Source organism: Sorex fumeus, unplaced genomic scaffold (genome assembly GCF_029834395.1).
Source record: "Sorex fumeus unplaced genomic scaffold, SorFum_2.1 ptg000033l, whole genome shotgun sequence".
NCBI classification, from domain to species: Eukaryota; Metazoa; Chordata; class Mammalia; order Eulipotyphla; family Soricidae; genus Sorex; species Sorex fumeus.
Window position 1 is genome coordinate 16,669,191 of NW_026606090.1, and position 11,473 is coordinate 16,680,663.

Here is an 11,473-nt window from a genome sequence, read left to right on the forward strand (position 1 = left end):
CTATTTCGTTGTGGAATCGTCCACTGGGAGACTCCCATGTCCATCGTTTAGATTCTGCCTTCTGGAACTGTGAGTTACCATGAATGGTCTTGGTCGACATGATGAACTCAGACAGTCTCTCACCCTGTTCGTTCCATTCTAGGCCATGGGTCCCGATGTGAAGTTCTTCAGCTGATCTTCTTGGTCCTATCTTGGCATTAAAATCACCCACAATGATCTTATAGAAGGTGTGGTCTTCTTTATAGAACTTCTCTAGCTCCATGTAGAACTTCTCGATTTCTCTTTCATCATAATGAGATGTTGGTGCGTAGACAACGAAGATAGAAACTGCAGGCAGTGAGCCACATCTATTCAAATGTAAACGTCCGATTCGGGTTGTTAGGCATTTGAATGAATCAATGCTCTTGGCCAAGTTTGTGTTGACAAGGACACCGACGCCTCCAACACCTCTTTTATCGCATGTTCCGAGGAACAATTCTTCTCCAGTGTCGAAAACGTCATGGTGAGATTCGTGCCTTCTTGTCTCGGTCAGACCAATGATGTTGTACTTGATCATTCGCGCTTGTACCATCAGGTCCTCGATGGATGTATCTGATGCTAGCATACGTGCATTGAAAGTACAGACGATCATTTTTGTCTTCCTTCGTTGTGGCAGCCTAGGTCGGCCTTGAGATTTTGTCAGCCTCTCCTTTCCAGGGATTGAATTGCGCACAGGAGACCCACCCTACCCAGATAAATACCCCACTGGCAGACTTCCACTATCGACACTACTTCCACTACGCAGCCATCGCCACACTCTAGAATGCTTTCCGGACCCGCGTGGCAGCTCCGGCCGAGACTCACGCACGACTGAAGACCCACAGAACAAGATAAGCGGAACTCTCTGAGACCTTGGTCTCCAGGCTCGGCGGACCCAGGGACAGAGCTTCTCTGCTTGCTCCCACCAACCACAGGTGACAAAGGGATTCTAATCAGGAGCCCCACCCTACCCTGCCCTGTCTGCTTCCATCAACCACCCAGGGATCGAATTGCGCACAGGAGACCCACCCTACCCAGATAAATACCCCACTGGCAGACTTCCACTATCGACACTACTTCCACTACCCAGCCGTCGCCACACTCCAGGATGCTTTCCGGACACATCATAAGACACTAAATACCCATCTTCCGGAATTGTCGTACCGTATTTGATAGGGTTCAAATATGGTAACACCTACAAGGGTGATTAGAGGTCGCCCCAAAAGCCTCTATCCCTCTCGGAAAGACTGGCAAGCTACCGAGAGTATTCCGCCCGTACGGAAGAGCTTGGCAAGCTATCCGTTGTGTATTCGATATGCCAAAACCAGTAACTACAACTGGTCTCATTCACCTGACCCTGAAGGCTTCACCGACATGGCAGCACTGAGAAGGATGAGAAAGGAGAATAATGGTATTTCACACCATCTGTTAAACTGATTCTTAGGTACTTGAGTTTCTGAAAAACAATTGCAAGTAGTGTTGTTTGATTAAAAACCTAGACATTAGACCTGAATCCATAAATCATATTGAAGAAAACATAGGTAAAACACTTTTTAACATTAAGTCTCAAGGCATCTTCAATGCCATTAGGCAAGCTAACAGAAGCAGAGAGGAACAAAGGGGAGTACATCAAAATAAGAAGCTTCTGCACTGAAAAGAAATAAAATAGAAAAACACCCCAAAGATTTTGAGAAAACATTTACCCACTTCTCCAATAAAGAGTTAATATCCTAGGCATATAAATAACTGATAGAACTTTACCAGAAAAACATGTAAGAGTGGGGGGAAGAGATGAAAAAAACTTCCTCAAAGAATTCATCCAGGTGGAAAAAGTCATCTACACTACTTATCATTAGGTAAATGCAAATTAAAAAATGAGATAGCATGTCATACAAGTGAGACATCAAAAACCTGTGTTGGTGTGGATGTGAGGAGAGACCCTCACTCTCCTCACTGGGAGAGTGTCTGTCTGTCACTGGAACTGTCTACTGGTCCAGCATTTTTGGAAAACAATAGCACTGTAGCACTGTAACACTGTCCTCCGGTTGTTCATGGATTTGCTCAAGCGGGCCCAGTAACATCTCCATTGTGAGACTTGTTGTTACTGTTTTTTGCATATCGAATACACCACAGGGAGCTTGCCAGGCTCTGCTGTGCAAGCAGGATACTCTCCATAGCTTGCTGGGCTCTCCGAGAGGGGCGGAGGAATTGAACCCAGGTCAGCCACGTGCAAGGTAAATGTCCTACCCGCTGTGCTATTGCTCCAGCCTTTGGAAAACAATATGGATACTTTTTTAAAACATGGAATTGATTCCCATATGACCCAGCAATTCAACTTCTTGGCATCTACCCAAGGACATGAAAAGTCTCTTACGGGTCCAGGTAGGGTACTTGCCTTGCACATAGTTGACCCATGTTTGACCTCCAGAATCCCATATGGTCTCTAAGAACTGCCAAGAGTAGAAACTGGAGTGATAGCACAGTGGGTAGGGCGTTTGCCTTGCACGCAGACGACTTAGTTTGATCCCCATCATCCCATACGGTCCCCGGAGTAATGCCAGGAGTAATTCCTGAGTGCATGACCCAGAAGTAACACCTGTGCATCACCGGGTGTGACTCAAAAAAGAAAAAAAAAAAGAACTGCCAGGAGTAAACCCTGAGCACTCATGGGTGTGCCTACCCCAACAAAAACTCTTTTAAGAAGCCATTTGCACTCCTATGTTCACTGCAGCACTATTCGTAATAGTCAAAATCTGGAAACAACCCAAATGTCCAACGACACATGAAAGAAACAACGGTACATACATACAATTGAATACTATGTTGTGTAAGAAAAGATGGTAAAGGTAAAGGTAAAGGCCCTCCCGTTGTTCATCGATTTGCTCGAGCGGGCCCAGTAACGTCTCCATTGGAGACTTTGTTGTTACTGTTTGGCATATCGAATACATCACAGGTGGCTTGCCAGGCTCTGCCGTGTGGGCGAGATACTCTCGGTAGCTTGCCGGGCTCTCCGAGAGGGGCGGAGGAATTGAACTCGGGTAGACCATGTTGGCTGCGTGCAAGGCAAATGCCCTACCGCTGTGCAATTTGCTACTACATGGATGAATCTAGAGAGTTAGTCAGAAAGAGAAGAAGTTATTCAGAAAGAGATAGACAGACATAGAATGATCTCATACTTGAGACATAAAGAAACAAATGGTCTCTGTAGGGGAGTAACAAGTGGTCTTCAGTAGGGTACCTGTCAATGGTGGGTGGGTGAGTAGCAAGGGTGGAGTGGAATGGGAGGGTACACTGAGATGCTAGTGGGGGGAAGCAGGTGCCTTGGTAGAAGGTGTGATACTGGAATGTTTATGCAAGAAACCCTACCATCGATAGCATTGTATACTATGGTGCCTAAAATAAAATAATTTGGAATAAATAAATGAATAAAGGCTCCAGTAGACAGTTCAGTGGCCAGGTGCCCACCTTGCAGATAGGATGCCAGTCCATGCCCAGCGCCACCCCACAGGCCTGTTACAATCCAGTCACTCTGCTGTTTCGGATCTTTAAGCATCACAAGCATAGCTCTGGCCATTGCAGAAACAAGGAGAAAGGTTAAGGGAAAAATGGCGGGGGCGGGGGGAGGAAGAGCACACCCAGGTATGCTTAGGGCTTACTCCTGGCTCTGTGCTCAGGGACTACTCCTGGAAATGCTCAAGGGACCGTATGTGGTTCTGGGGATAGAGCCTGATCAGCTGCATGCCAGGCAAGCACTGTAAACCCTGTACTATCTCCCTAGTGCCCAAGACGAAATCCTAAGGGCTGTGAGACAGGTCAACAAGATGAGCTCATATTTTTAATGGACCAGACCAAATTGGATTATTGGCACTACACGTTCCCCTGATATTGGAGGGAGTCACTCAAAAGCACACTAGCAGGAGCAGCTCTGAGCACACCAGGTAAGCCACCCCATAAAAGGAGAGAAAAAGAAAAGTAAAAATTAAAGTAAATACAAGTTTAAAAGACCCCAGAGAAAAGAAACAAAAAGTAAAAGAAGCCAAAAGAAAGGAAAATAAAAGGAATCCACAGCCCAGAGGAAAGGATTTTCTTGCTTTTTCCCCATTTGCTATTGTTGTTGTTGTGAGGATACAACAAAAGCCCATGAGCCAGAATGCAGACCTTCCCCAGACACAGACCATGCTGCACACAGACCCAGTATAACACTTCTCGCCTTGGACAAGGAGAAATATCTGTGGTTTAGTTACATGCTGCCCAATGTGGTATTTCTGTAATAACAAGTCAAAAAGACAAAAGGAAGTAAGAGAGTGTCCAGAAGTAGCATAGGATTATTACACACTGAGGATTTGTGGAAGTCAAAGAATCATCTAAACTTTGTCAGCAAAAGGAGGGTAGAGAAGGACGAAGCATTGATGAAAAAGAATCAAGGACAAAGAAGTGATGGTGGATAAAAGGTGGCCCTGGGGTGCCTGATGGGGTGTGGGAGAAGCCTGGCACTGCCCCTAGGTGGTCTCCAGTACCACCAGGCCTTGTCCTCCGGAGGGAGGTCATTCACACAGGTCACTCACCTGGGGCTCCAGGTGGCAACGGGAAAATCTCTCTTTGTGTTTTTGTTTGGGGACCACACTCGGTAGTGCACAGGGCTCCTGGCTAGACTCAGGGTACTGTATGAGTAGCAGAGATTGCACCTGATGTAGCCGTCCGCAATGCAATCACTATCTACTCTGTGCTCTTCCCAGTCCCTATCTTACGGTTAAACACCCTGAAAGCTGGGCTGGAAGTGTTCCCACAGATTAGGAGGGCCTGAGGCAGAGTCGACGTGACTGCCAAGACTCCACACAATGAGGGAAGATGCTGGTAACCTGGTCCCAGCCGCACTGTCTCTGAATGCCGCTCCCATCATCTGTGCAAATGTCTGTACACTCCATCCTCGGTGCTTGGACATGGTTTGCTTTACCTTATGACCTCAGGTAATTCACTGGTAATGTTTACACCAACTCTATGATTATCTGCTGCAATCTTTGTCTTTTCTCATCAACAAGCCCCATCTCATCTTTTACTTTATTGAACACTTCCTGTGAGATTCTGCCAAAGATCTGCTTATTTCAGTTACTTTGATTTTCTTTTAAAAAAGCAAAATTTATGGAAATCCAACTGGTTTTGACACAGGAGCCATAACAAATAAAAACGTCCATTGCTAAGTGCACATAAATCATGGATTCTGACAGCGCCTTTGACTTGAACAGGGCAGCTGCACACCGGGAGGATACAGGTGCTGGCTCTCTCTCAGCAGTTGGCAACTTTTCCTGCGTCATGAATCACCAGGAGAGTAGCAGCGGATCAACGTGGCTGACACACACAGCCTCGTGAATTTTTTTCGGGAATTTTCATTGCCACTAAGCCCTCTGTCAATATTGCTTGATTTTCATGTTGGTTTGGCCCAGGTGCTGCTTGCGGAACTAAGAGGATCAGCCCAAGATTCCCAGTTGTTAACCCATAATCCTTGCCGGGGGCTCCGTGCCTGCTCAGAGAGGGCTGCTTTGTTGTGTGTCTGACAGCGCCCGGCCAGGGGCCCAGTGGGCCCTGCAAGGTCTAGGCTTCTGCCTTTGGCAGCGTGGCCTTGGGCACTCTGGCCTGCAAGCAGAGGAAAACACCACTGAAGCCGAAACCTTTTGAAATCTTCATCTCCCTGTTTATGTCTCTCTGTCATCCTCTCTCCACTGCCCCTTGGTCTCTAATCCCTGAATAATTGAGATGCAGCCGCACAGCAGTGAGCGCTGCCACGGTGTCTGAGGCTGAAAACATTGTAATTAGTATCAGGCCAGCAGCCTGGACTGACTTGAAAATGCACCACACATCATTTTCCAGGGAGAGCTTTACATACCTGCTTTCCTCAAAATTGCTCTGGCGTTTCCTTAAGGAGATATAGAAATAGTAGCTTTATTGTAGAATGAGGCCTCTGGTTAAGGGAGGCTTTTCTTTGAAGTGATTGAAAAAACACCTGCTGACTGTCTGCTGTGGAAGGGCTATGTTTTGTGCTAACTACTGAAGTTTATGTGATGATGGAAAGTTCTAGCCTAAAAAATGGATGAGAAACTGTTGCCTAGAGTGTTTCAGAGTTACTATACCTGGCCCTGTCCATAAATTTACAAACTTACAAATGAACCCTTAAACTACAGTTAGTCATTCTGGGGTAAAGTGAAGCTTTAGAGAAGAGAATTGAGCTCTAGAAAAGTAAATATGCCTATGGTCCCCAAATTACCATGAGTCCACTTATTTGTGAGCATTAAAAAGACCATATTGAGAAACGGGAGCTATAGTACAGCCTTGTACATGTCCCACCTGGAGTTGATCACCTGAGCACCACTAGAAATGATCCCTGAACAGAGTCAGGAGTAAGCCCTGAGCAACACCAGATGTGACCCCAAAACAAAATAAAACAGAAAACCATATTGCATAAAGCAATGCATGTCACTGTCACTGTCCTCCCATTGTTCATCGATTTGCTCGAGCGGGCCCAGTAACGTCTCCATTGGAGACTTTGTTGTTACTGTGTTTGGCATATCGAATACATCACGGGTAGCTTGTCAGGTTCTGCCGTGCGGGCGAGATACTCTCGGTAGCTTGCCGGGCTCTCTGAGAGGGGCAGAGGAATTGAACTCCGGTCGGCCATGTTGGCTGCGTGCAAGGCAAATGCCCTACTGCTGTGCTATCGCTCCAGCGCTAGCAATGCATGAAGCTTTGATTATGTATCAGGCATTCAGACCATGTGGATACAAAGATGAAGCAGCGATGATTCGGTCATCATACCTAGTTGTTCTGACAGAGTAGCAGATGGTGAGAATATCTTAAAAAAAAATTTCTTGGTGGGCTACACATGGTGGGGCTCTAGGGACCTTATAGGATGCCTGGGCTGACCTTGTGCCAGACAAGTGTCTTACCTACTGTCCTATTATTTCTTTGGCCCTCAGTAGACTTTCTAAGTGCCCTGACAGGCAGATGGAGATATGGGCAATGGAGGAGATGAGAGGGAAGAACAGCCAAGCTGGGAAATGGATCAGAGGTTGCCCTGAGGCCTGCACATCAGAGTGCCGAGATGGGCCCGGACACAGAGATGTGCCTTTCAGCCACGCGTGGCCTGCAGTCCCACTGTCTATGTCCATTGCCCCCTCTTCTGTCTGTGGGAGGTAAATGAGTGTCCTCACTCCTGCGTGACACAGGGGCTAATCTACCCAGCACATATTTGATGGTCTGGATCATGGCCCAGGCCCACCTCGCCTCTGCCCCCTGCTCTGATGGGAAGTCCCTGTCCTTTGCGCTTTCACACCTGCACAGTGTGCCAGCTTAGGCAGTCAAGAGTCTCAAACAGGTGAAAAGATTCAGTTTGGGACACACTGTCCCAAAACTGGACCTCTTTCTCATCATCAGGGAAATTATAATTGAGAACTCCCCCCACAGCCCCTCACCCCAACCTTCTTCTACCCACTGTTACCTAGCTTCTTACTCTTTTCTAAAAATGCACCCATTTCCAACACCCATTTTCTTTCTTTTCTTTTCTTTTTTTAAAAATTTTATTGAATCACCATGAGATAGCTATAAGCTTTCATGTTTGGGTTACAATAACTCAATGATCGAACACCCATCCCTCCACTGGTGCACATTTCCCACCACCAATATCCCCAGTATAACCCCCTTTCCCACCTTCCCCCTGCTTCATGGCAAACAAAATTCCCCATACTCTCTCTCTACTTTTGGGCATTATGGTTTGCAATACAGACCCTGAGAGATTATCATGTTTGGTCCTTTATCTACTTTCGGCACACATCTCCCATCCCAACCGGTTCCTCCAGCCATCATTTTCTTAGTGACCCCCTTCTTATTCCAGCTGCCTTCTCCCCTCTGCTCATGAGGCAGGCTTTCAGCTACGGAGCAAGCTGCCTGGCCCTTGTATCTACTGTTCTTGGGCCAACACCCATTTTCAAGCTTAAATATCTCCAATGATTTTCCATTACATCAAAATAAAAACACTTCTTCCTGTAGCCCATTAGATTCTTCACTGCTCTGCAGCCTCCTCTTGGCTGATTGTTTTCCCTGGTCTCACAGAATCTCTTAGAACCAAAATGCACCTCTCTGCCTGCTCGTGCTTCCCCTGATCGCATGTGGGCCTAGGAAACACCTCAGCCCCCAAGATCTAGTCCCGACATTCCCTTTGCTGGAATGCATATGGACACTGATCTGTCAGCCTTATGCTTATGCCTTACTGCTTGTCAGAATACATGAAAATCATTGCAACGCAGATCTCCTGACTGGACACTAGCTCCTGGGGGACAAGGCCTGAACTTTACCTTTTATTCCTCATTTAAACATAGGTTCTGCTACATACTAAGTGCTCGGTGCATGTTTGAGCTGCTACGGGACCTCCCAGTAGTCCTTTGGTCTGTGCACATCGCCAGAGGCCTTTGGTGGCCTGATACTCTCTTCAGTGAGCGAACAGGAAACAGCACAAACGCCCAGCAGAGAAGGAACCCTGAGGCTTTCTCCTTTATTCTTGGTCATAATTGTCCAACTTCAAAATAAATTCTGTAACACACCTCGTCACCAGGCTTATCATACTATCAAAGGTTGTTTGATGTCAGTTTAAGTGAAACAAAGTGGTAGAGGAAGAGAGGAAGTCCCATGCCATGGGAGGGGTGAGCAGGGAGGGAGCCTCATGCCACTGCAGTGGTTGGCAACAGTGTGGACCCCCAAAAGTCAGGTCCAGTCTGGGGAGAGGCACTGCCCATTGCATAGGCGTGGATGCTGTGTCAATGGACTGTGGTGGGGGTGTGTGTGTGGGGGGGAGGGTCTGGAGGAAGATCCAGTCACGATAATGCCACTGATGGCATATAAAAAAGCAGTTTAGACTTTTAAAAAGCATCTTGCAGGCTAGGGATGCAGCTCAGCAGTAAAGCCCTTGCTTGCGTGTGTGAGGTCCAATACTGCAAGAGAAATACTCAGATGCAGGAACGGAGGCATCCCCCAAAGGAGAAACGCCAGAGACAGCACAGCAGCTCGAGCACTAGCCTTGAGATTCAGTTCCTGGTACCACACATGGACTCCTGCACACTGCCAGGAGTGACCCCTGAGAGCAGAGCTGAGAGTAAGTCCTGACCACAGTTGGGAATGGCCCCCAAACAAAACAAAACAAAACAAAACAAATAGAAAAATAGCTTCAAGAACAACAAAAGATCCTGTCAGGATTGTGGAACAGACCCTCAGGAATCCAAGGATATTCCCTAAGTCCTTGGTGGGATTTGGGGAAAAGATCGCCTATAAAATCTCCTTTTAAAGGAAAACAAGTCACAGTCTCTGCTGCCAAACTGTAATGTATCCTCTCCTCTCTCCCATCTCTGCTTCTTCTCCCCTCTCCCTTCCTCCTTGCCCCCTTTCCCTCTCTCTGTTCCTTCCTCCTTTTCTCTTTCCTTTTTTTCTCCCTCTCTCCTTCACCTTTAAAAATTTTTTTTAATTGGATATATGTGAGATAGACCATTACAAAGCTGTTCATAATTGGGTTTTAGTCATACAATGACCCAGCATCCATCCCTCCACTAGTGTACATTTCCCACCACCAATGTCCCCCATTTCCCCACCACCATCCCCCAACCCTTCATCCCCTATCGTCAGCCTCCCTCTATGGGAGGCACTTTCCTTCTTGCTCTTGCTCTTTTTCCTTTTGTGCATTATGGTTTGCAATACAGGTGCTAAGAGATCATGGTGTTTCTTCAGGACATTCAGTATTTTTATCGGGACGGTAAGGCTGGAGTAGCTTTGCGACTGGGTGGCAACTTTGGGGTGTGGATGTGACTGCCGAGGCTCCCAGAAGTATAGGGGGTAGGGGGAAGTAGCCCATCCCAATCCCGCGAAAGCCTGGAGATTTAAGTGAAAAAACCCACATACCCAAATTTTCAGCAGATTATATCTTGGTGAGATCTGTCCTGAGATGGTGGAGTCAGGCTGTCTCCTTCACCTTCTTTCCCTCCTTTTCTCTTTCCTTTCCCCAAATAAAAATATTTTATTTTATTCCCCAAATAAAAATATTTTTCTTCACTAAAATAAATAAACAGGCAAAAGCATGTCACACCTAAGGCACTAAGACTAGCCTACACCTTGAACAATGAAAGCAGTGAAAGGAGAATAAGAAGTTACGATTCAATGGTGTGGGACATGGAGGGTAGTCAAGATAGAGGAGCATCCATTAATGACAATACTATGTGGAAATGATCACTATGGACAAGAACTGAGTGTTGAAAGCAGATGAAGGGGTGTATATGACATCCCCTCGGCATCTGTATCGCAAACCGTAATGCCTAAAATGAGAGAAAGAGAGAGAAAAGAGGTGCCTGCCAAAGAGGCACGGTGGGTTGGGGGGTGACATGAAGGGGTGGGAGGGAAACTGGGGACACTGGTGCTGGGAAATTATATCAGTGGAGGGATGGGTGTTGGAATATTGTATGACTGAGATCAACCATGAACAATTTTGTAATGCTCTATCTCTTGGTGATTCACTGTCACTGTCTGTCCTCCCGTTGTTCATCGATTTGCTTGAGCGGGCCCAGTAACGTCTCCATTGTGAGACTTCTTGTTACTATGTTTGGCATACTGAATACTCTCGGTAGCTTGCCAGCCTCTCCGAGAGGGGTGGAGGAATTGAACCCGGCTCGACCGGGCTGGCTGTGTGCAAGGCAAACGCCCTACCGCTGTGCTATCTTGGCCTCACTTGGTGATTCAATTAAAAAAAAAAGATGTTATTATTGAGACTTTGTTTGACCCTTAAAGTATATAAGGAAAGGTATTTGTCTTCTCTAAAAGACTTGCTGAAAAAAATTCAGACCATAAAAGAAAGAACCAGCGGGGCTGGAGTTCATGCCTTGCACAAGGGTCAAGCCAGGTTTGATCCCTGGCACCCCATCTGGTCCTCTGAGCCTGCCAGGAGTGAGCCCTGAGTTCAGAGCATGGAATAACCCCAGAGCACTGCTCGGTGTGGCCCCCAAACAAAACAAAACAAAAATTTCTTTTTCAAAATTTAAATTAAAAAAAATTGAAAATTGATGAAATTTTATCTGAAATCAGCAGGCACTTGTAGACCCTATTCTTCTTAAGTCAATTTAACAAACACAATACATTAAATAACTAATTATGAATTAGATTGTTTTCCTAATTTACTGAGTGCCATAAATCTATAAACTTTCTGTGCTTCTTTCCATCATTAAAAAATATTTAAAATACATTTTATTTTTTCTAATTAAATAACCCAATATCAGAGGTCAATTTCCATTTTAAGGAGAATGATTTTACAATTGACAATTATTTAGAACAGGTGCTATTATGTTCACAGTTTTTAAGCTATTTGGTTTTTACATCTGGATGTCAGAGCTAATCAGAGGTGTTTTTCTCTCTTTTCTATCTGTCGTCACCATCT